The sequence below is a fragment of the Pipistrellus kuhlii genome, unplaced genomic scaffold (genome assembly GCF_014108245.1).
Source record: "Pipistrellus kuhlii isolate mPipKuh1 unplaced genomic scaffold, mPipKuh1.p scaffold_m20_p_58, whole genome shotgun sequence".
NCBI lineage: Eukaryota > Metazoa > Chordata > Mammalia > Chiroptera > Vespertilionidae > Pipistrellus > Pipistrellus kuhlii.
Window position 1 is genome coordinate 498769 of NW_023425560.1, and position 26967 is coordinate 525735.

The window sequence follows — 26967 nt, forward strand, 5'->3', positions numbered from 1 at the left end:
GGTGGGCCGTGATGGGCTCGGGGCCCTGGTGAGCAGAGGACGGTGACAGGCCGCGGCCAGCGAGCGGCCCTCCCCGAAACGGACCTGACCGCCACCGGCCGCAGGACGGAGGGACAGGGCCCGCGGCCGTGATGTTTGTCTCAGCGGCAGGCGCTGACGGAGCCACCGTGATGGTGGCCGCCGTGAGGCCGCCATGCCCGTCTGCTCCCGGAGCCGCGCTCCGAGGCCTCCGCCCGGGGGGGACGCCCGGTGTGGGCCTCGCTGCCATCGCCACCCTCGGAGCGGGTCCCTCTGGGGCCGAGTGCCCGCTGGCCCCTCCCGCTGCCCCTCAGCCAGGCCCTCCGTGCCAGGGGCTGCCATCTCTGCGGGGTGGGGGTGCCGGGGTGCCCCGAAAGCTCCCCATGTCCCTGGGCAGGGCGTCCCGGAGGGCGGGCCCAGCAGGCCGCCGGCCACTCGGGAGCGGGCAGTGAGGGGCAGCTGGGCTGGAAGAGGCTGTTGGGGACGAGCGTGCAAATTGGCCCTGGCTCCTCATGGCCCCCAGTCCCTGGCCCCAGCTCTACCCACCCACATGTCCCACCCCCAAATTCTGAGCCCGGCCACTGGCTTCCTTGAGCTGGGAGGCCTGCAGGGGGCGCCAACAAGCCGGCCGGAGGTCCAGCCAGGCTCCTGGGGGGTGGGGGGGCGTGTGCCGGCTGGGTTCCCGGGCCCGGGCAGCACCCCATGCCCACAGAAGGTCTATGGCAGGCCTGGGCTCTCCCGCCCAGGCCCAGTCCTGTCCAGCCGTGTCCTGGGCCCCATGAGCGGCGCCACATCTGTGAAGCTCCAACGAGGCCCAGGTGTGAGGGCTCGGGGCCCCTCCTCCTAACTCCTCAGGAGTGGGGGCCCTCAGAGAACACCCTGCCCGGCCTGGCCCTGGCGCAGAGCAGGATGGTCCCAGTGTCCACCCAGTGGCTGGACAAGGGGACAGTGCGGCTGGGGACCAGGCGGCCGTGGGACATTGGCATGAGCGAGCGAGGCTGTGCCCAGCAAGGGGTGGCCATGCCCCTCTCCTGTGCCCTTCCTGTCCCCGCACCCTCCTTAGCCCACAGGAAGGCTCCCATGTGGGCAGAGGGCCACGGGGATTGACGGCGGGCCGGGGGTTAGGGGGACCCTGCCTGGGCCTGCCTGCCAGGTCTCCCTCGGGGCCAGGCAGGCCTGCCTGGGCTGTCCTGACAGGAGCCGCCCTGCGCCTGAACCCGCGGTGCCCTGGGGGCTGGACCCGGGGCCTGTGCAGTGGGGGGTGGAGGTCACAGCCAGCCGAGGGCCACCAGGGGGCACTGGTTCCCCGTGTGCCCGGCTGGCAGGGGGCTCCAGGGCGGTGCATGGAGCCAGGCCAGGGGCACCCCACGAGGCTGAGTCCCCCACAGCGGGGTCTCCCTGTACCTGCACAGAGGCTGAGGGGAGTGTCTCACCGTGGGGACTGCCCCCTGCGGGCCCACCGCAGCGCCAGCTCCAGGAGGCGGTGGTGTGCAGGGTGGCTGGGAGGGGCTTTGGCTCTGGGCAGCGGCGGGGGGGGGGGGGGGGGGGGGGGGGCTGAGCTCAGACGGCTCCTCTCGCTCGGTCCTTCGTGTGTCCACAGCACACCGGAGCCGAGAGCCCGCGGGAGGCGGCCTCTGGGGGGCAGGGCGCGGGGAGGGGGGAGGAAGTCGGTGTAGGCTCTTGGGAGGCTCTGGGCACCTCCAGCATCCCCTGCCCAGCCCCCACCCCGAGGGAGGGTCCCCCCACCCGTGCCAGCCAGGCCAGACCCCGGAGCGGCAGGAAGCACGGGATTCGGCCCTGGGGGCTTACCCCCACCCAGGGGGAGGGCAGACCCGCCCCTGGCGCAGCCACAGGGCGCAGGCGGCCCCGGGCGCAGGCAGCCCGTCCTCTCTGGGCCGCGCAGAGGGAGGGGTGCGACCTCGGGAGCTCGGGGCCTGAAGGCGGCCTCCCGCCCGGGCCCAGCACTCACACATGCACAGCCGTGGACACAGGGGCCGGGCGGCCGGGCAGAGGGCGGGCCGGGCAGGGCGTCTTGCACAAGCGCTGCCGGAGGCCTCAGGAACCAGAAACACATGCAGACCACCCGCGTCCCGTCCCGCGTCCGCGCCCAGCCCCACCCCGGCCGCTCCCGCCGAGCACAGCCAGGGGCTCCCGCCCCACGCCCTCCTCCAGGGCCTCCCGGAGGCTCCTGCACCAGCCTCGCCGGGCTGCTCACTGGGGGGCAGGGGGGCGCTCCTGCTCCCGGACGGGCACCGGGGCCCCGGGCCTCCAGTGTCCAGGGAGTGAATCGGAGACCCAGCCCCCAGCCCGGGAGCCAGCCTCTCCTGGCCTCTCGGCACCGGCTTGGCTGCTCTCCAGCCGGGAGGCGCCCGTCCCGTCCCGGCTTCCTTCCCCCGGAGCACCAGGCCCGGCGCCCCACAGGCCTCCCGGCCGGGCCACCCGGCTCCCTGCGCGCCGCCCCAGCCTGGAGGGGCTCCCCGGGGGCTCCGAGGGGGCAGCGCAGGCTGGGCCTCTCGGGCTGAACCGCCATGGGTGCTGGAGCGGCCGGCCGTGCCCCGGGAGGCCCGCCCCGCGGAGGCCACGGGCCAGGCTGAGTGTGGGCCAGACCCGCGCCGCCCCGACGTGCCCTGCCCCTCCCACGGCGCTCCCCGCCCGGTGCCTGCGCTGCCAGCAGCCTGATCTCATCCCCCCCAGGCGGGTCGTGGCGACACCCCACCCCACAGGGAGGTGACTGCGCGCCCCCACCGCCTCGGCCGCCCTGCGTCCTCGCCGATGGTGGCAGCGGGCCGCTGAGCAGGGGCGGGCGGGGGGCAGGCCCGGGGGGAAGGCGCACAGGCTGGGGCCCGAAGGGAGAAGGGACTGACGGGTGACGGGGCGGCTGTGCGGGGGGCGGGCCTCGTGTGGTCCGTCCTGTCCGCACCCAGAGCCGCCTCTCCGAGCAGGAAGTGTGAAGTGTGGGGCTCTCCCTGCGGGCAGCCGGCCAGGCCTCCCCGCTTCTGGGAACCCCCTCCCCACCTGTAGGGAGGCAGGTATGTGCCTGCGCCCCAGCCCAGGCTTGCCTGGCCCCGGTGCCCCACCGCCCAGCCTGACGCACCCGCCCCCACAGCGGCTTCCCGGAGCTGGGGGGAAGGGCCGGGTGGGGGGCAGGACTCTGGGCAGGGGCTTCCCTCAGGCAGCGGAGGGGGTGGGGGGAGGGGGGAGCCCCAACCGGGGCCTCTCTCCAGCTGCTCCCCATCATGGCCGGCTCTGGACCCCTCTTTTTTATTTAGTCATTTACTTATTTTTAAATATATTTTATTGATTTTTTACAGAGAAGAAGAGAGAGGGATAGAGAGTTAGAAACATCAATGAGAGAGAATCATTGATCAGCTGCCTCTTGCACAACCCCCACTGGGGATGTGCCCACAACCAAGGTACATGCCCTTGACCGGAATTGAACCCAGGACCTATCAATTCACAGGCCGACGCTGTATCCACTGAGCCACACCGGCTTTGGTGGACCCCATCTTTTTAAAATTTATATTTTTATTCATTTCAGAAAGGAAGGGAGAGAGATAGACAAACATCAATGATGAGAGAGAATCATGAACTGGCTGCCTCCTGCACGCACCCCACTGGGGGATCCAGTCTGAAACTTGGGCATGTGCCCTTGGCCAGAATCGAACCCGGGACCCCTCAGCCCGCAGGCCGATGCTCCATCCACTGTGCCAAACCGGCCAGAGTCCCATCTTTTTTTAAAATCCTCACCCAAGGATATGTTCGTTGATTTTAGAGAGAGAAAGGGGGGAGAGAGAGACAGAGAGAGAGAGAGAGAGAGGGAGGGAGGGAGGGAGGGAGGGAGGGAGGGAGGGAGAAATGGAAGGAGGGAAGGAGAGAGGGAGGGGCGGGAGAGAGAGAGAGAGAGAGAGGGAGGGAGAGGGAGGGAGAGGGAGGGAGGCAGGGAGGGAGGGAGGGAGGGAGGGAGGGAGAGACATCAATGTGAGAGATACTGATTGGCTGCCTCCATCAGCACTGACCGAGGATGGAACCCACAGCCTTTCTGTGCAAGGCCTGGTGCTCCGACCAAATGAGCCCCCAGCCAGGGCGAGGCCCGTCTTCACTCTGACATCCCGGACCCCCAGACAAGGCCCTAAACTCCCCCAGAGCCACCATGGGACAGTCCTGACGGGTCAGTCCTGATGGGTCAGAGGTGATGGGTCAGAGGTGACGGGACAGCCATGATGGGTCAGAGGTGATGGGACGGCTGTGATGGGTCAGAGGTGATGGGTCAGAGGTGATGGGACGGCTGTGATGGGACAGTCCTGATGGGTCAGTCCTCCTGCTCCTGCCACCTCCTCTGGGGCCGCCCATCCCACTGTCAGACCAGGGTCCAGGGCACGTGCTGGCCGCCAGGGCCTCTCCTGACGGGCGAGCCTGCTGACCCTGCTGGGGGAGGGGGTGGGGGTGGGGGTGAGGGTGGGAGTGGGGGTGAGGGTTGAGGTGGGGGTGGGGGTGAGGGTAGGGGTGGGGGTGAGGATGGGGGTGAGGGTTGAGGTGGGGGTGAGGGTGGGAGTGGGGGTGGGGGTGAGGATGGGGGTGAGGGTTGAGGTGGGGGTGAGGGTGAGGGTGGAGGACAGACAGGCCCCAGGCTGGGAGCAGCCGAGTGGATCTCGGGGACGGCCCCTCGGCGGGTCGGGGTCGGGGTCGGGGTCGGGGTCAGGGTCGGGGACGGGGTCGGGGTCGGGGACGGGGACGGGGTCGGGGACGGGGACGGGGTCGGGGTCGGGGTCGGGGTCGGGGTCGGGGTCGGGGACGGGGTCGGGGTCGGGGACGGGGTCGGGGTCGGGTCGGGGACGGGGTCGGGGTCGGGGTCGGGGTCGGGGTCGGGGTCGGGTCGGGGACGGGGTCGGGGGCGGGGACGGGGACGGGGTCGGGGTCGGGGTCGGGGTCGGGGACGGGGTCGGGGTCGGGGTCGGGGACGGGGTCGGGGTCGGGGACGGGGTCGGGGTCGGGGACGGGGACGGGGTCGGGGTCGGGTCGGGGACGGGGTCGGGGTCGGGGACGGGGACGGGGCCGGGGTCGGGGTCGGGGACGGGGACGGGGTCGGGGTCGGGGACGGGGACGGGGTCGGGGTCGGGGACGGGGACGGGGTCGGGGACGGGGGGACGGCCCCTCGGCGGGCGGGGACGGGGGGACGGCCCCTCGGCGGGCGGGGACGGGGGGACGGCCCCTCGGCGGGCGGGGACGGGGGGACGGCCCCTCGGCGGGCGGGGACGGGGGGACGGCCCCTCGGCGGGCGGGGTCGGGGACGGGGTCGGGGTCGGGGTCGGGGACGGGGACAGGGACGGGGTCGGGGTCGGGGTTGGGTCGGGGTCGGGGACAGGGACGGGGTCGGGGACGGGGGGACGGCCCCTCGGCGGGCGGGGGCGGGGACGGGGTCGGGGTCGGGGTCGGGGACGGGGACAGGGACGGGGTCGGGGTCGGGGTTGGGTCGGGGTCGGGGACAGGGACGGGGTCGGGGACGGGGGACGGCCCCTCGGCGGGCGGGGTCGGGGACGGGCGGCCTGGGCGGGCGGGACGGGGGGACGGCCCCTCGGCGGGCGGGGACGGGGGGACGGCCCCTCGGCGGGCGGGGTTGGGGACGGGCGGCCTGGGCGGGCGGGGACGGCCAGCGGCTCAGGCCAGCGCCCGGCCCCGAGGCCCCTGGGGGTGGCCCGGGCGGGCGGAGGGGTTGGAGGCTCCGGTGCCAATGTCAGGCGATCGGTTTCATCACCAGCGGCCGCCTGGCCGAGGAGGGCGCGTAGACCAGTGCACTTTAACTTTATCTCCCGGGGCCGCGCACCGTCACCTCCGGCCGGGCCGGGCAGCGCCCACTGCCCAGGCGGTGCCGGGCCAGGCGGCTGCCCCAGGCCATCGCTCCAGGTCGCGGTGGTCTGGGCGCCTGAGGCTCCGGATGGGCCCTGGTGGGGAGGGGGGTGGGGGGCGGGGGGACACCCGGGTGTCAGGGCTGGGGGGCCCCGTCCCCGAACCAGGGGGGAGAGGGCCTGCACCCCGAACTCAGGAAAGTGTCTCCCTCTGGAAAGAGCCCAGCCAGCACCCACTGCTCAGTGCTGCTCCGCTGGCCGGTGAGGGCCGGGGTGAGGGGCCGGGGTGAGGGGCCGGGGTGAGGGGATGGGGTGAGGGGATGGGGTGAGGGCCGGGGCGAGGGGATGGGGTGAGGGCCGGGGTGAGGGGCCGGGGTGAGGGGATGGGGTGAGGGGATGGGGTGAGGGCCGGGGCGAGGGGATGGGGTGAGGGCCGGGGTGAGGGGCCGGGGTGAGGGGATGGGGTGAGGGGCCGGGGTGAGGGGCCGGGGTGAGGGGATGGGGTGAGGGGATGGGGTGAGGGGATGGGGTGAGGGATGGGGTGAGGGGATGGGGTGAGGGGATGGGGTGAGGGGATGGGGTGAGGGGATGGGGTGAGGGCCGGGGTGAGGGCCGGGGTGAGGGGATGGAGTGAGGGGCCGGGGTGAGGGGATGGGGTGAGGGGATGGGGTGAGGGGATGGGTGAGGGGGATGGGGTGAGGGGATGGGGTGAGGGCAGGGGTGATGGGAATGGCGTGAGGGGTGGTGTGAGGGGATGGGGTGAGGGGATGGGGTGAGGGATGCGGGTGAGGCCCGGGGTGAGGGGATGAGGTGAGGGGGGGATGAGTGAGGGTGAGGCCGGGGTGAGGGGAGGGACGGGGATGGGGGCGAGGGGAGGGAGATGGGGGAGGGGGATGGGGCGAGGGGGATGGGGGTGAGGGGATGGGGTGAGGGGGATGGGGGTGAGGGGACGGGGTGAGGGGGGTGAGGGCCGGGATGAGGGGGGGCGATGGGTGAGGGGGAGGGGTGAGGGGCCGGGGTGATGCGGATGGGTGCGGGGATGGGGTGAGGGGCGGGGTGAGGGCTGAGGGAGGGAGGGCACGCACAGGCGGGGGAGGGGGCACACACAGGCGGGGGAGGGGGCACGCACAGGCGGGGGAGGGGGCACGCACGGGGGGGGACACACAAAGCGGGGGGGACACACACAGGCGGGGGTCACGCACAGGGGGGGGACACGCACAGGTGGGGGCACGCACAGGCGGGGGAGGGGGCACGCACAGGCGGGGGAGGGGCAGGCCACACACAGGCGGGGGGGGACACGCACAGGGGGGGGCACGCACAGGCGGGGGAGGGGGCACGCACAGGCGGGGGAGGGGGCACGCACAGGCGGGGGAGGGGGCACACACAGGCGGGGGGCACGCACAGGCGGGGGAGGGGGCACCGCACAGGCGGGGGAGGGGGGGCAACGCACAGGCGGGGGAGGGGCACGCACAGGCAAGGCGGGGCGGGCGGGGCCGGGGCCGGGCCGGCAGCCAGAGAAGGGTCGCCGTCGGTTCAGCGGTGGGCCTCGGAAGTCGGCCAGCTAATGAGATTTGCCGTCCACTCTCCTGGCCCCGGCGTCTGCCAGGCCGGCCCTGCTGCCCGCCTGCGCCCCCCCAGCCCGGCCAGGGCAGGACCCCGGCCGGCTCCTGCACGGATCGCCCGGAGGTGCCTGAGGGCTGGGCCTCCATCTGCTCTGCGGGTGGACGGGTGGCGGGGGCGGCGCTGGGAATGCCCTCGCCCCCGGCCCGTCCTCCCCTGCTTGGCCTGGGTGTCCCGCCTGCACATTGGCACAGGGGCCCGGCCGGTGGGCCCCGTGGTCGGCGTCGGCTTATGAACCAGAGGGTCACGGCTCAATTGCTGGTCAGGGCACGTGCCCGACGGTGGGCTGGGTCCCAGTGGGGGCGAGGGGAGGCAGCCGATCCGTGAGTCCCTCTCCTCCGGATGTTTCTCCCTCCCCCTCCCCCGTCCTCTCTGAATCAGTGAAAACCTGTGGGACCCGGTCCCAGGGCCAGCCGGGCCTGGCTCCTCAGAAGAGCAGAGTGGCGGGCGGTCAGCGGAGGTGGTGGGGGCTCCTCTCCCCGAGGCCGCCCACTGCCGACCCAAGGGTGACGGGGTGAGCCGAGGCGCGGGGTCACGTGGGGCCCGGCCCCGGCACCCACAGCCGACGTGACGTCACCGCGGGCCACCGAGGCAGGCGTGGGTGCTCGTCCCGACGGGCACCCCGGCCCGGTGACTCACCCTCTCCCGCCCACCTGGAGCCCAGGTCTGCTGGGGGGGGGCAGGGCTGCCGGCCAGGCCAGCCCACAGCGGCCTGGGGTGCCCTGGGGTGCCCCGGGGCCCAGGCCACCCTCTGACGCCACAGCTGGGACAGGCCACGCCCACTGTCCTGGTCTCAAAGCACACCCACTCCCAGGACACAGGACTGCACTGGGACTTCCCTCTGCCCTCCCTCCTCCAGAGTCCCTCCCCCCTCCTCCCCCCGTCCTCCACCGACTCCCCTCCCCCTCCGTCCTCCACCGACTCCCCTCCCCCTCCGTCCTCCACCGACTCCCCTCCCCCTCAGTCCTCCACCGACTCCCCTCCCCCCTCCGTCCTCCACCGACTCCCCTCCCCCCCCCTCCGTCCCCACCGACTCCCCTCCCCTCTCCCCCTCCGTCCTCCACCACTCCCCCTCCCCCTCCGTCCTCCCACCAAACTCCCCTCCACCCTCCGTCCTCCACCGCTCCCCCTCCCCCCCATCCTCCACCGACTCCCCTCCCCCTCCGTTCCTCCACCCGACTCCCCTCCCCCTCAGTCCTCCACGACTCCCTCCCCCTCCAGTCCTCCACCGACTCCCCTCCCCCCCGTCCTCCACCGCCCCCCCTCCCCCTCCATCCTCCACCGACTCCCCTCCCCCTCAGTCCTCCACCGACTCCCCTCCCCCCTCCCCCTCCGTCCTCCACCGACTCCCCTCCCCCTCAGCCTCCACGGACTCCCCTGCCCCCCTCCCCCTCCATCCTCCACAGGACTCCCCACCCCTCCATCCTCCACGGACTCCCTTCCCCCCTCCCCCCTCCATCCTCCACAGACTCCCCCTCCCCTCCATCCTCCACCGACCTCCCCTCCCCCTCAGTCCTCCACGGACTCCCCTCCCCCTCCCCTCCATCCTCCACGGACTCCCCTCCCCCTCGGTCCTCCCCTCCCTCCTCCCCTCGGTCCTCCATGGACTCCCCCTCCCCCCCGGTCCTTCCCCGACTCCCCTCCCCCTCCATCCTCCACCGACTCCCCTCCCCCTCCCCCTTCGTCCTCCCCTCCCTGCTCCCCTCAGTCCTCCACCGACTCCCCCTCCCCCTCCGTCCTCCACCGACTCCCCCTCCCCCTCCGTCCTCCACCGACTCCCCTCCCCCTCAGTCCTCCACGGACTCCCCTCCCCCTCGGTCCTCCCCTCCCTCCTCCCCTCGGTCCTCCACAGACACCCCTCGGCCTGTGACCCCTGTGCCGTCGCCGTCCCAGCTCTCACCTGCAGAGGTCACTCTTCTCGCTGCGCCTCGTGGCCATCGACAGGCCTACTGACTCGCCAGGCACACTGTCTGCTCCTCTGCCCCCCTCTCGGCCACGCCCGTTCCTCCGTCCCCCTGTGGCTGGTGGTGCGGCTCCCGCCGGCCGGCTGCGTGCGGGGGCCTGGCCACGGCTCGGACCAAGGCCGGTGGGTGTGATGCCCGCAGGTGGGTGCCCCTCTCCCCCAGCCCTCGGCCAGGCCCGGGCAGGGGCGCCAGGCTGACCACGGCCGGCCGCGCATCGGCCGTGGCTGCTCCCTGCAGGTGAGCCTGACGTGACCTCCCCTTGGCCCTCGCCCGCTCCGCCCGCTGCCCGACCAGAATCCGTCCTTGGGGCGTGGCCGGCGGCCCCACCAGCCCGGCCTGCCTGCGGGTCCTCCCAGGCCTTGGCCCAGCCGGCGGGACCAGCTCAGCCAGGCTGCAGGGTCAGCAGAGGCCGAGCTGGCCACTGAGTCTGCGTCCACTGGCCCCTCGCCCCAGCCGACCTCCTGGAGCAGGTGTGCGGGCAGCGGCCGTGGCCACCGCGCCTGAGGGTGACAGCCCCTCTCTGCTGACAGGGCTGGGGTCACTGGCCTAGCCAGGCCCGCTGGTCCGACTGCCCTGCCCCGTCCCCCAGGCGGCCTGGTGCCGGCCACGTAGGTGGGGGTTAGGACACAAACACCAGGCCCCACAGACCCAGCCGCCCTGGTGTGGGGAGCCCCGTGGAGGGGGCCCCAAAACCAGGGCCCCGAGCAGGGCTGCGGGTGACGGGTGCTGGCGGGCAGAGGCCGGTGCCCACCATGGCGCTGGGAAATGATTGGTGTGGGGAGGGCGGGGGCGGGGAGTCCAGCTTGGGCTGGGGCTGGGGCTGGGCCAGGGGAGCTGGGACCCCGGTGTGGGCGGTGGACACCGGGTTCCCCGTGACACGCTTGGGCCCAGTGCCTGCCCAGTGCATGCTGGGCACTCGGTCAGAGGGGCCTTCCTGCCCGTGGCCCCGAGCGACAGCGAGAGGCGCTGGGAGAAGGGTCACTCGGAGGACCCATCCCCACGCCCTGGGCTGTGCTGGGACAGGGTCCGAGCCCTGGGCTGTGCTGGGAGAGGGTCCGAGTCCCCCCTCAGCGGGATGAGCCACCGAGGCCAGGAGGGGCCTCCCCGCCTGCTCGCCTGCCCCTCGCCTTCAGAGCATCCCGGAAGCGCTGGGTCCTGGCTACCTGCCCCCAGAGGCTCCTGGGCCTGCCAGCCCCCAGCCTTTGCACCCCTGGGTGGGGCTGGAAGGAGAGAGGCCCCTGGGTCCCCCCCCAGCAGAGCCAGGCCCTCCTCCTTCCCCAGGCGGAGATAAGCCAGAGATAAACTTCTCCGGCCCCAGCCCCGGGCCTGCCCGCAATCCCAGGAAGTCCCCGCCCCATCCGGAAACCCATCCGCCCCAGTCCCCTCCCGTCCCCCCTCCCCCCCGTCCTGCCCCAGATCCTGTCCCACCCCAGCCTCGGGAGGGAGGGAGGCAGACTGAGGGTGCAGGCTGGCCCGCCCGTCCCCCCTCGGTATCTGCTGAGACCAGGGAAGGCCGGAGGGCACCCCTCTCCAGGGGCCACGGGGCATCTGGCCTGCTGTGCCGCCCCCACACGCCCCGGGAGCCAGCAGGCCCGTGTGAGGGTCAGTGAGAAGGGGTGTCTCTTGTGCCCAAACACGCCTCCCCAGGCCCTAGCCAGGACTCTTCCTTCGAAGTTGGGGGGCTGTCCTGGGCCTGATGGCTGTGGGAGGTGGGCGGTGGGCTAGCCGCCCGCAGGCTCCGGGGGAGGGGACGGGGCTCTGGGACCGTCAGGAAAGGCTGCTGAGGGCACAGGGTCTTCTGCCTCCTTCCACTGAGTAGGGTGACCCCCCACCCACCTGGCCAGTCCCTGGAGCCCCAGGGGCACCCCCAGCTCAGACTGGAGCTCTGGTGTCAGGGTGGGGCGGAGAGGGTCAGACCCCAGGTGTGTGGGGACCCTGCGGCCGGCGGGGGCTGGGGGCGCGGGCAGGGGGGCTGGGGGCGCGGGCGGGGGGGCTGGGGGCGCTGGGGCGGGTGGGCCGAGGGCGGCCGGCGGGGGCTGGGGGCGCGGGCAGGGGGCTGGGGGCGCGGGTGTGGGCCGAGGGCGGCCGGCGGGGGCTGGGGGCGCGGGCGTGGGCCGAGGGCGGCCGGCGGGGGCTGGGGGCGCTGGGGGCGCGGGCGTGGGCCGAGGCGGCCGGCGGGGGCTGGGGGCGCTGGGGGCGCGGGCGTGGGCCGAGGCGGCCTGCGGGGGCTGGGGGCGCGGGCGTGGGCCGAGGGCGGCCGGCGGGGTGCTGGGGGCGCGGGCGTGGGCCGAGGCGGCCGGCGGGGGCTGGGGGCGCGGGCGTGGGCCGAGGGCGGCCGGGGGGGCTGGGGGTGCTGGGGGCGCGGGCGTGGGCCGAGGCGGCCGGCGGGGGCTGGGGCGCGGGCGTGGGCCGAGGGCGGCCGGCGGGGGGCTGGGGGCGCGGGCGTGGGCCCGAGGCGGCCTGCGGGGGCTGGGGGCGCGGGCGTGGGCCGAGGCGGCCGGCGGGGGGCTGGGGCGCGGGCGTGGGCCGAGGCGGCCTGCGGGGGCTGGGGCGCGGGTGTGGGCCGAGGCGGCCTGCGGGGACTGGGGCGCGGGCGTGGGCCGAGGCGGCCGGCGGGCGCTGGGGCGCGGGCGTGGGCCGAGGCGGCCGGCGTGGGCCGAGGCGGCCGGCGGGGGCTGGGGGCGCGGGCGCGGGCCGAGGCGGCCGGCGGGGGGGCTCTCGAGGTGCTGTCGGGCGGATGACTTAATCACAGGCGGGCTTTGTCCCCGGCGCCCGCCCGCCAGATCCGCTGCCAGCCCCACCAGGGCCACACGCCCCCACCCCACCGGCTCCTAGCAACCGGCAGCCGAGCGTGGGCAAATCCGGGGGCCGCTCACGGGGCCTGGGAACCGCACCGCTGGGGTGGCCGTGGGGGACGCCTGCCCAGCGGGGCCAGGCCGGCCCCGAGGCGGGCACCCTGGGAGGGTGCGGGGCAGCCTGGCACAGGAGCGCCGAGCGGCCGGCCGGGGCGGGGGGCCTCTGTGTGCGGCCCCTCTTCCTGCCCCCCCCCCCGGCGGTCCCTCAGGGCCTAAGAAAGCCAGACAAAGGCGGAGGCCGGGGCCCGGAGGCTGGGACGCAGGGGAGATGGGGTTTTAATGACCGGCTCCGACGTGGCAGCCAGGAGGCTCGTTAACCCTGTCGGGCCCTCGCCCTGGGGAGGCCCCTCCACCAGCCCCCATTCCTGACCCCAGGACACTGGGGACCGAGTGGAAACCTCCTCCCCAGACAGAGTCCCGGACGCCTCACCAGGCCCCGCCCAGCCCCTGCCCGAGGCGCTGAGTGCGGTGAGGGCCCCGGGGGGACACAGCGCCCTCGCCCGGGACCGCCCGCTCGGCCGGAGTCGCCCACCATCTCCCTGCCTCTGACCGGGCCGTGGTGAGGAGGAGGGCAGGCCTCGGAGTGATGGAGTGTCCCCACAGGCCCAGGTGGGGGTCCTGGTGGAAGGAGACCGGGAGGCCTCCCCACAGCCCCCACAGTCCACCCGTGCTCCCCTCACACTGCCCCCTGCTGGGAGGGCAGCCCTAGGCCTGGGTCCCCACCAGCTGGGCCTGGGACTTGCCTCGTGCCCTGGGCAAGCACTGGGCCCCTGAGCCTCGTTTTTCCTGGAGGGGAAGGTAGGGGTCCGGACACCCAGGGCCGAGGTGACATCAAGCAGCAGTTTCCAGGCCGAGTCACTCGGACCATCCCTGGGGCGGGGCCTGGGCCCCGGAGGTGGGCAGGCCCGGGCTGCTCCTGGCGGGGGCGGTGGGAGGAGGCATCTCGGGACCCTGATCCCGTCAGCTCCCAGGCCTGCACAGAGGAGGAGCCCGAGGTCCAGGTGGACCACACCCCTCCCAGAGGCCAGGTCCCTGTGCAGAGCCGCTCCCGGCCCGAGTCCACCGGGCTGGGCCCGTGCCCCGCTGGAGGGATGCTGGGCTGGCCTCCGTAGGCAGGCTCAGGCTGGGGGTCCCCCTTCTCGGGACCCCCAGAAGCAAGCTGTCTGCAAGGAGACCAGGAGCGTGTGGGCCAGGCCAGCTGGGGAGGGGGCAGCCTGGTGGGTGCCCTGGGCTTAGAGGGTGGGCAGACTCAAGCGGGTGCCTCACCGCCATGCCCACTCCCTGGTCCAGGTGCCAACGCCGCGTAGGGGGCACGTTTGTCCATGTCCACGCGTGTGCTTGTGTACACGTGTTTGCATGTCCCTCCGTGTGCGCCTAGAGCCTGAGTGTGCCAACAGGAGCTGGTCTGGGCCCGCGCGGCTGTGAGGGGGGCGTGCGTGGCAGGGCCATCGGGGTCTCCGTCGTGTGGGTGAGTCACAGGAACGGCTCCTCTGAGCGGTCACCGCAGCGGGCCTCTTGGAGGGCCCTCAGGGCTGCCCCTCCTTCAGGGACCGGCACGTCAGCCGTCTCTGACGCCCTCCGTCCCCGCGGGGGCCCGTCAGTGAGCGCCCTGCGGAGGGACGCCTCCTGGGCTCGGCCTGGGGCAGGCAGCCAGCGGAGCTTCCGAAGGGCGCCTTCCTGCCGAAACCGGTGTGGCTCAGCGGATAGAGCGTCCGCCTGCGGACTGAAGGGTCCCGGGTTCGATTCCGGTCAAGGGCATGTGCCTTGGTTGCGGGCACATCCCCGGTAGGGGGTGTGCAGGAGGCAGCTGATCAATGTTTCTCTCTCATCGATGTTTCTGACTATCTCTCTCCCTTCCTCTCTGTAAAAAATCAATAAAATAAAATAAAATCCAAAGGGCGCCTTCCTGGTGGGATGGACCTGGGCATGGAGTTTGGGAGCAAAGTGAATTCCGGCTGTACCCCAAAGCCAGGAGCCGGCCAGCGTGAATTCCGGCTGTACCCCAAAGCCAGGAGCCGGCCAGCGTGAATTCCGGCTGTACCCCAAAGCCAGGCTCCGGCCGGCGTGAATTCTGGCTGTACCCCAAAGCCAGGAGCCGGCCAGCGTGAATTCCGGCTGTACCCCAAAGCCAGGAGCCAGCCAGCGTGAATTCCGGCTGTACCCCAAAGCCAGGAGCCGGCCGGCGTGAATTCCGGCTGTACCCCAAAGCCAGGAGCCGGCCGGCGTGAATTCCGGCTGTACCCCAAAGCCAGGCTCCGGCCGGCGTGAATTCTGGCTGTACCCCAAAGCCAGGAGCCGGCCGGCGTGGCTCCAGGAGGTCACATGCCGGGTGACAGCTGGGTCCTCCTGTGGAAGCAGGAGGCAGCCGATTAATGACTCTGTCACCGTGGATGTTTCTCTCTCCCTCTCCCTTCCTCTGAAATCAATAAAAATGTTTTGTTTTGTTTTTAAAGCCATGAACTGCACAGCAGTGCCGGCCAGGTCACTCACCTGTGGCCGGGCGGGCGGGCCTGGCTGTCCCCGGGCGCGGGCGGGCGGGCAGGGCGGGCGCCGGCCTCGGGGTGGCCGCGCTGCCAAGGCACAAACAGCCGGCTTGTTTTCACCGGGGCTTCCAACGTCTTAATAGGGAGCGTGGCCGGGGAGCCGGGGAGCCGCGGTGAATGGCGCCTGTGAGCGGAGGCGGGCCGGGCCGCCGGGGGCCGGGCGGGATGAAGGGCCCAGTCATGCTGCTGGCCCAGCGCGGGTGCGCGGAGTTGAAGCTATAAATTACCGGCCGCGGCCAGCGCCACCGCAGGGCGGGCGGGGCGCCCGAGGGGCTCGGCTCCTAAATCGGCCCTTTCACCACTGGAGGCCGCGCACGAAAGAAAAACTTTGTTTTATTAAAGCAACTGCAGGGCTGTGGCCGGCCGGGGCGCCAGCAGGCTGGGCATGGCAGGAGGGGCTCCCGCGCCCGCCGCCCGCCCGGGAGAACGGCCCCTTTGGGAAGGCCGGCTCCAGCGGAGGGAGGGGGCTGGCTCACCCTCGCCCCACAGATCCCAAGCCCTCCCGGCCTGGGGCTGTCTGTGGCCTGTGCTCAGAGCAGGCTGCGGGGCTCTGGGTGAGCGTCTCCCCAGCCAAGAGCTGCGCTGGACGGAGGGACAGGGACGGGCCGGGTCCGAGAAGGAAGGAGGAGGGAGGGCGGGGCTGTGGGGCCACACGCAGGCTCCTCCCCACTGCGCTGCCCAGCTCCAGTCCTGGGAGGCAGGGGCTGGGACGGCCTGCGAGAATACCTAGGAATTTACGTGGATTTGGATGAGAACGAGGAGGCTCATCTCCATGCCTCCCGGGCCCCGGCTCTCAGACCCTGGGCGGCAGGTGCTGGGGACCCGGGGCTGTGAAGGGGTCCTCCTGCCACCCATCACCCCTGGAGGAGGCCCCGCGTCCGCAGCCCTGACCCCGTGCCTGCCCTCGGGCGCCCTCCTCACCGTGACCTCTGCCTCCCCCAGAGCCTCCCTCAGAGCCGCAGCGGCCCACCCCCTGCCCAGGCCCGGACGGAGGACGGCCCGCTGGACACCGGGCCTGGGCCAGGGGGCGGGTTCCGGGTTCCGGGCTCCGGTCTGTCCCAGGGGCAGCAGCAGGGCCATGGCTCTGGGCTCTCCAGACACCCCAGCTGAGAACAGGACTTGGCAGGCCAGACTGGGTTCACTCTGGCATCCGCCTACCTCAGAGCCCCCTCCCTGGCTCCCCCCAGGTCGCAATGCCCACACCGCGCCCAGGCCTGGCCCTCGCCGGCCTGGCTCCTCGCCGGTCCTCCTCCAGGGGGAGGGCAGGTCCAGCGGAGTGGGCAGGAGCCTGTGTGGCACCGAGGGGTCGGAGCGCAGCCCAGCGGCCAGAGGGGCTGCCAGGACCAGACTGGACGTGCCGGGCAGCAGCTCGTCCCAGGGGCCTGGGGCCAGGCCAAGCTCCAGGGACAACCGAGAATCCCAACGCCCTGGCCGCCTGCCTGGCCTCGTCCACGCCGCCCCCTCCAAGGTCACCCCTCAATCCTTCCTGACGTGACCAGGCCAGCATGCGCTCCTGCTGACCACAGCCCCCTGTGTGTCCCCCTGCCCCCCATTCTGAGAGATGGCAGAGAGAAGGTGCCATGTAGGTCAACCCACTGGGAGCCTGGGTGTGTCCACTGCACAGGGGCTGGGTGTGTCCACTGCACAGGGACTGGGTGTGTCCACTGCACAGGGACTGGGTGTGTCCACTGCACAGGGACTGAGTGTGCCCACTGCACAGGGGCTGGGTGTGTCCACTGCACAGGGGCTGGGTGTCCTCACTGCACAGGGGCTGGGTGTCCTCACTGCACAGGGGCTGGGTGTGTCCACTGCACAGGGGCTGGGTGTCCCCACTGCACAGGGGCTGGGTGTCCTCACTGCACAGGGGCTGGGTGTCCTCACTGCACAGGGGCTGGGTGTGTCCACTGCACAGGGGCTGGGTGTCCTCACTGCACCGGGGCTGGGTGTCCCCACTGCACAGGGGCTGGGTGTCCTCACTGCACAGGGGCTGGGTGTGTCCACTGCACAGGGGCTGGGTGTGTCCACTGCACAGGGGCTGAGTGTCCTCACTGCACAGGGGCTGGGTGTCCCCACTGCACAGGGGCTGGGTGTCCCCACTGCACAGGGGCTGGGTGTCCTCACTGCACAGGGGCTGGGTGTGTCCACTGCACAGGGGCTGGGTGTGTCCACTGCACAGGGGCTGAGTGTCCTCACTGCACAGGGGCTGGGTGTCCTCACTGCACAGGGGCTGGGTGTCCCCACTGCACAGGGGCTGGGTGTCCCCACTGCACAGGGGCTGGGTGTCCTCACTGCACAGGGGCTGGGTGTGTCCACTGCACAGGGGCTGGGTGTGTCCACTGCACAGGGGTTGGGTGTGTCCACTGCACAGGGGCTGGGTGTGTCCACTGCACAGGGGCTGGGTGTGTCCACTGCACAGGGGTTGGGTGTGTCCACTGCACAGGGGTTGGGTGTATCCACTGCACAGGGGCTAGGTGTCCTCACTGCACAGGGGCTGAGTGTCCCCACTGTACAGGGGCTGGGGGAGGGGGCTGGATGGGGAGGGCTGGGCTGGATGAGGGGAGGGCTGGGGTGAGTGGGGGAGGGCTGGGATTGAGGAGGGTTCGAATGGGTGGGGAGGGCTGGGATGGATGGGGAGGGCTGGGGTGGGTGGGGGAGGGCTGGGGTGGATGGGAGGGCTGGGGTGGGTGGGGGAGGGCTGGGGTGGGTGGGAGGGTTGGGGTGGGTGGCGGGTGCTGGAGCCACAGGCACTCCGGCCTCATGGCCGCTGCAAGACTGGCTCAACTCCAAGGCCCCAGGAGCCACTGCGGATAGAGTTGGGCCTGGACTGAGGGCGATCCAGGCAGGGCGGTGTAGGCTGGGGCCTGGGTCACCCACAGGTTGGGGTGGAGGTGTGGGGGGTGCAGGCCCTCCACACGGGCCTGGCCCCGGCACTGCTGGCTCTTACCTGCCGGCCCGGCTCCCTGGGTGGAAGGAGGAGCCAGGCTGGCGGTGGTGCCAGGTCCGTCGGGTGCTGTGGGGGAGCCCAGAGTGACCGGCCAGGGGCCACCACTGGGGGGGCAGGCTCTGCCCCGTGTCTGCGGCCGATGGTGCTGGAATGGGCGGGGCCGCCGTGCTGTGACTGAACCCAGAGGGGCTCCCCACCTCCCTCACCCCCACCTCATCCCCTGGCCCCGCTGCCCTCACCCCAGAGGCCCCTTCCTCCACCCGCTGCAAAGAGCAGCCCCGTGGCCAGAGAATATGGGGGGAGGGGAGGGGAAGCCTTCCACCCAAGCCCCACCCCAGTCAGCCTGGCAGGCCCCGGGGACCCCAGTAGGCCGGCCCCGCGGCCTCTCTCCAGCCTGCACCCCAGGGTCCAGGGTCCAAGGGCACATCCCCCCCCCAGGTGGTGGCCAGCCCAGAAGCTCCTGGAACGGGTACGGGGCCCGGGCCGCCCTCCCCCCCAGCCTGCCCCGGGCGGTGGGCACCCCTCCCTGAGCTCCGGGGGACCCCCGCCTGCGCTGCCCCTGGGAGGGGCAGACCCCAGAGGAGGACCAGGCGGGGCCAGAGCAGGGCCTGGGCTGGAATGTTGCCTCTCTGTTTGCCCAGGGGGTGCCCCGCCCTCGGGGAGCCCTCCTCGCAGGGGGGCCAGGCCCAGCTGAGTCCACAGCTCCGAGCTGGGAGGGGATCCCCAGCCCTCCTGGTGTCCCCCCTCCCCCCCATGGAGGGGAGACCCTCCCCGGCCTGGAGCCCGCCCTCCACCAGCCCCGGGCGCCGGGAGATTATGCAAATCCCGCTCCTTCATTAAACCCTAACGAGGCAGGGCGCTGGGGTCACTTGGAGGGAGCCGGGGCCCCTCCTGGCCTGGGACCCGCCGCCATGGGGGCACAGACCGCCCCCACCCTCCCATCCCCGCGCCCACGGCCGGCCGCCCGGCTCCTGCACCTCCAGAGCACAGGCTGGGCCCGGGCACCTGGCCCTCGGCGGCCCCCCCTCCTGGCTCAGCCCCTTGTTGTGCCAACAGCCCGGTCAGCGGTCTGGAAGGCGGGGATTAGCGGCCATTAGCGGCCCTTTGAGCGCCGAGCCCCTCAGCGCCCGCCCTCCCGCCTGACCCTGCTGCTGGGACTGCCCCTCCCTCTCCGAGGTCCGAATCCCGGTCTGGAGCCCCGGGAGCCGGGAAGGGGGCGGCCTTGCTGGGTGGGAGGCCGGGTGCCCACAGCCGCCAGGGGCTGAGCGGGAGCCCCCCTCCCTGTCTCACAGCCCATGGGGGGGGGGGCCTGCCTCCAACCTGCCCACCAGCCCCCGCAGCCGCCCGCCTGGGTCTTCCCAGGGGAACCAGGCCCCGGTCCCTGAAATCACCCCTCCTCCCGGAACCCCCGGCTCTCAGGGCACCCGGTGGGTGCACCCTCCCCCAGTGCCCAGAGCGGGCAAGCACCTTCCCTTTTCTCTCCATCCTGGGCCCGGGCCACGGACGGCTAGGGGGGCGGAGAGGGTCCTGTCCCAGGGGGACTCAGAGCCACGGTCACTGCCGGACACCGGCCCAGGCTCAGTCAAGGTTAACTATTGCCCCATTTCCCGGAGGAGGAAACTGAGGTGCAGCGTGCGGAGGGAAGCAGAGCTGTGCCCCCACCTCCCACCCCGCGGCCTCCTTCCTCACCCCCCCCCCAAGGCTCCCCTCTCTGAGCCCTCCTCTGCTCCATGCTTGGAGGCTCAGACCCCACCTGCTGCCTCCCGCTCCCGTGGGAGGGGACCCACACACGGGCGCACACGTGTCCACACGCACATGCACACACATGCACACACATGCGCACGCAGCGCAGCCAGGCCGGCTTGAGAAGAGTAAACATCTCCAGAGGAAAAATGTGGCCAAACCAGGCCCGGCTGCGGGCTCCCTCTGTCACTGCCGCCCGCAACCCCCGCCCGGACCCCGGGCCCCCAGGCCCTCCCTGCCGCTGCCGGTGTCCCAGCCGCACCTGTGGTGGCCCGGGGTCCCCAGCCTCAGGGAGTCACCCCGAGGCCTGGTCCCGCCCTGAGAACGCCAGGCTGCTGCCCTCGGGCGCACACCCGGTCGCACACCCGCCCTGGCCCCCACCCTGCGCCCGGAGGGCTCCCGCCCAGCTGCGGGCGGCGTGGGACGGGGCTGCAGGGGCACCCTGCGCTGCGGGGGTGCTGACACGCTGTGACCGTGGCAACGCCCGAGGGGCAGCCCTGCCGGGGCCCCAGCCCCTGGCCCGATCCTGCGACTCGGGGGAAACCGCGAGGAGCCTGGGGTTTGCAGGGAGAAACTCGATCGAGTAATGACAGGGTTGGTGTGGGGGTGACCAGAGGGAGCTCCCTGCCGGCCTCTCAGCAGTGGGAACCCCACGCCCACCCCCCCGGCTGCCGGGCCCAGGCCTGCCCACCACCCCACCCCGCTGCCTGTTCCCTTGCCAGCCCAGACTCTCTGGCAGCCTGGCCCCCACCCCCACCCCCTACCCCCCCTCCCGGCCCACACCAGGGCCCCTCCCAGAACCTTCTGGAGCTTCTGGGCAGCTTCTGGGCAGCTCTTGTGAAATCATCCAGGAGGGTGTCAGGGGAGGGAGGCTGTGCACCCTGAGTCCTCATGCCCCCTCCGGCCAGTCCCCCCCCGTCCCGGCCCAGGTGCGCAGGCCGAGGCTCCGGGGGGGCCTGCCCTCCCTCACGGACCCACCCGGAACCCACGCCCAGCCCCTCACGCTGCCCTGGGAGAGTCCGGGGCCCAGGAGGGACCCAGTGGGCTGCGTCCGGCTGCCAGCCAGGCCTCGGGGAGTGGGGAGGCCTGAGGCAGAGGGGGGCTACCGAGTGGATTCTGGCCATGCCCGCACCCCCACTCCGAAACCCCTGTGACCAGCGGGCCGTGTGTCTGACCTCCACGGCCGGGCCCTCCAGCCGGGACGCGGGGCCGGGCCGGGCGGGCCTGTGACCGGCGGGCGGGCGGGCGGGCGGGCGGTGGGCGGCGGGCAGCTTTAATGACCGCTCGCTGGGCCCATTGAGCCGCGCTAATCCGGCCGCCACCGCGGGAGGCTCCGGCGGCGCCCCGCCCCCGCCCGGGCACCGGGTCCCCAGGTTCTCACGTCCCCGAGGCCCCAATTAAAGCGAGCTCGGGCTCGGGCTGCGCTGCTAATGAGCTCCGGGCCTGGGCTCCGGGGGGAGGGGGAGGGGTGGGGGCGGGGACATCTGACTGTGGGCACGTCCCGCCCAGGGCCGAACCCCTGACTGAGCCCCCAGGAGGGCACGGGGCTGGGAGCCGACCGGCCGGCAGGGGCCCCCCCTCGGGGACGATGCCCCGGGAGCAGCCTGGGAGGGCAGGGTGGTGTCTGCCTGGGGTGGGACCCCTGGAGGGGCCAGACCCTGGCACCTGGCTCGGAGCTCTGGGTGGCTGGGGAGGGAGAGCCCAGGGGTTTGCAGGGAGCTGCTGAGGCTGACCTGGGTGCCAGCTCAGACTGAGGGGGAGGCAGCCCTAGGAGGTCTGGGGGTGTTTTTTTGGGTCTGCACCCTCCCCTAACCCAGGCGGCTCAGGCACCAAGGCCCCAAGCAGGCCCCTGGCTCAGAGCTGGGGCCCCCAGGGTGGCGGGGGCTGGGGCAGCGCACAGGACTCACGTGGGAGAGGTTGGAGGGTCCCACCCGGGCTGGGTGCGGGGGGCCAGGCTGGGTGGCCAGTTGCTGTGGTTGGGGTGTCACCCCCGGGAGGGCCCCTTCCGTTTGCCCAGCCTGGTGTGCTGAGACCTCGGAGGAGGCAGGGCTGCCTGTGGGAGCCGGGGGGCTGGGACGGCAGGCCTGGAGCCCCCCCCCCCTCCAGTCTGGCCCTGGCTCTGGGGCCTCATGCTTTGAAGGGGGTGAAGGGGCTTGGCAGGCAGAGGCCCAGAGGGGAGTCGCCGGCAGGAAGGGGGGCTGGAGCGCAGGCCCCGCTTCCCGGCTCTGACCTGCCGAGCCGCCCCCTCCGCACAGGGCGTGCGGTGCACTGGGGAGCGCACGCCGGCTCGGTGGATGCCTGTGGTGTGCGGCACGGCAGGCTGGGCTGGAGCCACCGGGCCTCAGCCGCACGCTGACCCAGTTTCCTGGGACGGCAGAGCCGGGCGGGGAGCCGGATGGGCTGGGGCAGGAGGCCGTGGAGGGGGGCAGAGCCTGGCCGGACCCAGTGAGGGCTGGGGGCCCGGCCAGGCCAGCCCGGCCAGACGGGAGCAGGCTGGGCGGTGGGCAGGGCCGGCCTGTGCCCAGCGGGTGCCGTCTGCTGGCCTGGGCCCCCCAGCCTCCCTCCTCTTCTTGGCCCTCTCACCTGACGGGCGAGGGGGGTCGGGGGGCAGTTGGATGCAGAGCACATGTCTGTCCTGGGGAGAAGGGACCCCCAGGTCCTCCCCCGTCCCGGTGCCGTCCCCTGGGCAGCCACCCTCCCCCTGCGGTCCCCCAAGGCCCTGGGTTTCGGTGCTGGGCCGCCTGGGAGCGAGAGAAGCGGATGGGAAGGGGCAGGCTTCTCGCTTCCCCTGTGCCTCCCCGGCCCCCGGCCCCGGCCCCGGCCCCCGCCTCCCGGCCGGAGCTGTGCCAGCCCTTGTTCCCGGGACAGCCGGTGAGCGCGAGGTGCTATCTGTGACAGCCGCAGAATGGGCAGGTGTCGGCGCCTGGGCCAGGGCCAACCTGAAACCCAACCCGCCCCCCTGCCCGCACCCCGGCCCACTGCAAACCTGGCCCCTGAGACAGATCAGCCAGACCCTTGTCCCGGCCCCTCCCCATTCGATCAGCCCAGATAGAGCAGGGCCGTGCCTGGGCCCCAAGCCACTGGGACCCAGGTGAGCGGCCGGAGGGGGCCGGTGGGGGCCGGTGGGGGCCGGTGGGGGCTGGGAGGGGGCCGGAGGGGGCCGGGGAGGGCCGGTGGGGGCCGGTGGGGGCCGGTGGGGGCCGGTGGGGGCCGGAGGGGGCCGGTGGGGGCTGGGAGGGGGCCGGAGGGGGCCGGAGGGGGCCGGTGGGGGCCGGTGGGGGCCGGAGGGGGCCGGTGGGGGCTGGGAGGGGGCCGGAGGGGGCCGGAGGGGGCCGGTGGGGGCCGGTGGGGGCCGGAGGGGGCCGGTGGGGGCCGGTGGGGGCCGGGGAGGGCTCTCGGGGACCACACTCTCAGGGCCGGGGGGGGGGCAGTGCCAGGGGACCAATCTCAGATCCCAGTCTCTTCCTGCTCAGATGGCAGCGATCTGGGTCAGGATGTGGCGGGAGCAGCAGGCACGGGTGTGGGCTTCCTGCTCTCACACCTCCGCCCTGGGCCGCGGGCCCGCCCAGCCCGGGGGACCCTGCACGGCCTGGGGGACCCCGCACGGCCTGGGGGGACCCCGCACGGCCTGGGGGGGCCATGCCAGGCCTGGGGGGCCATGCGGGACCTGGGGGGACCAGGCGGGGTCTGGGGGGACCAGGCGGGGCCTGGGGGGACCAGGCGGGGTCTGGGGGGACCATGCCGGGCCTGGGGGGACCAGGCGGGGCCTGGGGGGACCATGCGGGGCCTGGGGGGGCCATGCGGGACCTGGGGGGACCAGGCGGGGCCTGGGGGGGCCATGAGGGACCTGGGGGGGCCATGAGGGACCTGGGGGGACCAGGCGGGGCCTGGGGGGACCATGCGGGGCCTGGGGGGGCCATGCCAGGCCTGGGGGGCCATGCGGGACCTGGGGGGACCAGGCGGGGCCTGGGGGGACCAGGCGGGGCCTGGGGGGACCGTGCGGGGCCTGGGGGGGCCATGCGGGACCTGGGGGGACCAGGCGGGGCCTGGGGGAACCATGCGGGGCCTGGGGGGCCATGCCAGGCCTGGGGGGGCCATGCCGGGCAGGGGGGGACCACGCCGTGGCCTCCACCGGGAGCACCCCAGCTGCTCACCCAGGCAGCACCTTTCCTGGCCACACGGTCTGTGTTCCCAAACTCCAGCCCCGCTGTGGCCTCTTCTGCGCCCCTGCCCCACCCCCGCCCCCGTCCTCGCTGCCTCTGACGGGCTCCCCGGGAGGGCTCTGCCTCGGGGCTCCCTGCAGGGGTGCCTGGGCTCTGACCCCCAAGGCACCCTGAAGGAGAAGGTGGTCATGAGGAGCAACCTTAGGGCCCGGGGCCGGGGAGGGGTCTGTCTCTGTCCTTCGGAGCAGCCCCCGGGCCGGGCAGGAGGCTCCCCCCCGCTGCCTCCCAGCCCTGCCTCCCAGCCCGGCCCGGGCCCCGGTCAGCCCCCTGGCGTCTCCGAGGTCCCGCTGCTGCGCCCACCTCCCAGCAGCTGCTCAAACACAGCCGTCCTCCGGTGCGGGAGCCTCGCTGGCGTGTCTGGCCCCCCGGGAGCCCGTCCCCGTGGCCTCCTCTGGGCCTTGCCGCCCGGGAGCCTATCCCCGTGGCCTCCTCTGGGCCTTGCCTCGCGTCTGGCCCCGGCCCCGGCGACGAGGCTGCGGGTGGAGGGCAGAGGTCACGCAGGATGGGGACAGCGTCCACCATGCGCCCACACGGCTGTGCCCGGCTCAGGGACCCTGGTGCTCCAGGGCCGAGTGAGATCCCAGCCCCAGGCCACCCCGGAGGCCTCGGACAGGCCGACCCGCTGGGCATCAGGCGGCGACCCCGAGGGCGCAGAGCACTGGGCCCCGATGTGGGTTCCCGGCCACCAGCCGGCCAGCCCCGCTGTCAGCGCCCGGGAGACAGCCTCTCTGCAAGGCGAGCCCCTCCTGGGACCTGGGACTCGGACCCGGGACCTGGGGCCTGGGAGCGGGCTGTCTCCCTGTCCTCAGCCCTCCACCCCTTTCCATCCCGCGGCCGAGGTCGCAGCTGCTCCAGCCACCCCGAACCAGGGTCCCAGCCAGCCTGGTGCAGGCAGGATTGAGCAGCGGACACCGGACGGCCAGCCGGCCGTGCGGGCGGCCTCACAGTCCACTGGCCAGCGGCTGACGCTGATGCCTCCTGACTCCTGGCCTCTGCTGCCGGGGCAGGCGCGGGCGGCGCCTGGGATGGGAGGCCAGTGCTGGGTCAGCGCTGCTCACAGCCCCGGCGGGAGCTCCCGCCCTCCCGCTCTGGGCCAGGGGCCAGGCCAGGACCAGGCGGGACGTGCCGGGTCCCAGCCTGTGCTGCTCCCTCCCTCCGGGCACAGACACCACCGCCAGGAAGCCCTCGGGCCCAGCTTGTCCGGTGGTGACCGCACCAGCCTCGATGGGGAGGCACAGCGGGCTGGGCCAGCCCTGCCTCCAGGGGCTCCATCCCATGGGGTGGCTGGGAGGCCGCCGTGAGGGGCCGGCCAGCCCGGACCCCGATCCCTCACTGCCCCTCTCAGGCCCCCGTTTCTCCTGCACCCACGTCAAGCAGTGAGCCAAGCAGAATCTAATGCATCTCACCTGCCCTGCCTCCCCTCCTGCCTGGCCAGCAGCCTCTCCTCCACACACCCTGTCTGACCACCTCAAATGGAAGTGGGTGCCCTCCTGCCCTCACCGGTGTGGCTCACTGGATAGAGCGTCGGCCTGCAGACTGGAGGGTCCCGGGTTCGATTCCAGTCAAGGGCATGTACCTTGGTTGCAGGCACATCCGCAGTGGGGGGTGTGCAGGAGGCAGCTGATCAATGTTTCTCTCTCATTGATGTTTCTAGTTCTCTACCTCTCTCCCTTCCTCTCTGAAAAAACCAATAAAATATATTTTAAATAAATAAATAAAAAGAAGGGGGCACCCTTCCCTCTCCTTTCACCCACCACCAGCCTCTGCTCACGTCTCCAGACCTGCCAGGGGCCCAGCCTCAGGGTGCCTGCAGGGCTGTTCCTGGGCCTGAGCCTGTTCCCTGCACAGCAGGGTCATCGGGCTCGGGGTCAAGGTCCAGGCCTCTGGCCATTTACTCAGTCCCGCCCGCCTCGCTCTGCCTGTGAGGCGAAGCCGGGAGCCAGGCTGCTCCGTCCGGCACAGCTCCGGCCGCGGGTTCTGCTGGAATCCTCCCCGCGGGGCGGAGCGGGCCGGGGCCGAGGCCTGTGCCCCGCTCACGGGGCTACTGCTCCGAGGCTGGCACCCGGGCCGGCCTGGGTGAGAGTGCCGAGGCCCCCCCCGGGGCTCGGTGCTGGCTGGGCGCCCCACCTCCGGCCGGACCCCGGTCCCCACCCCCACAAACACACACACTCAACGCTCCTCAAACACAACTCCAGCCCGTTCCTGCCATCGATTGTCTGCGTGGACAAAGGCCCCTTTCAGCGTCAGAAGTTCAGCAAATAAATGAATGGATGGATGCAGGGAGGAAGAGGAGGTGGGAGGGTGGGGCCCGGCCAGGGTCCCCGTGAGCGGGCTGGGCCTGGCGCTGCATTGGGGAGGATTGGGGGTGTGAGATCTGGGGGTTTGGGGTCACCCACAGGGCTTCCACGAAGGCCCAGGTGCTCCGGGGAGGAGCGGATGGAAGGCCGGGCCCCGGGGACGGCCCTGTGTGTTCCCACAAGCCAGATGCCACCCCTGACTGGTCACCCTCCCTGGGTCTTTGCTCGGTCCAGGAGACACCCCTTAACCCGGGAGGACCGGGCCAGGCAGGACGTGGAGGTGCCCTACGCGGCCCCCCAGGGTGGAAGACTGGGCTGGGCCCCTGGTCCTGGGCCCCCCTCCGTGAACCGGAGCTCGGGGACCCTGTGCCATGGGCTGCCCTCATGCCCGCTCCCCCGAGTCAGGCATCCCACAGCCCTGGCCTGACAGAGGCCCCTCCCCGCTCGGCCTGGTCCCCACTCCAGCCTCTGGGCTCTAGGGGCACAGCCCTGGCCCCTCGCCTTCCTGGCCTGGCCCCCGGGCGCCCTGGAAGATGGCCCCGGAAGGCAAGCGCTTCTCTGCACAGAGGGGCCTGGCCCCGCCAGTCTTCTGAGACACGGGGTTCCCCACCCGAAAGGAGGTGCAGGATGGGGACCCCAGGACAGGCAGCCAACCGAGTGGGCTGGGGAGACCCTGGAGGGCTGCCTGGAGGAGGGGGCTGGGGGAAGGGCTGACAGGGAGAAGGGGCTGGCCTGCCCCCTGGCCCCTGCTCTCGTCCAGGCTGGTCCAGCCTCCGGGGCAGCCCGGACTCCTGGGGACTCCTGGCCATCCTGGGGACAACAACGGTTGGTCGGCATTTAAATTCCAATTGAGTCGGCTGGAGTGGCCAGCGGGCGTGAGAACGGGAGCCCCCACCCCCCGCCCCACCCCACCCGCC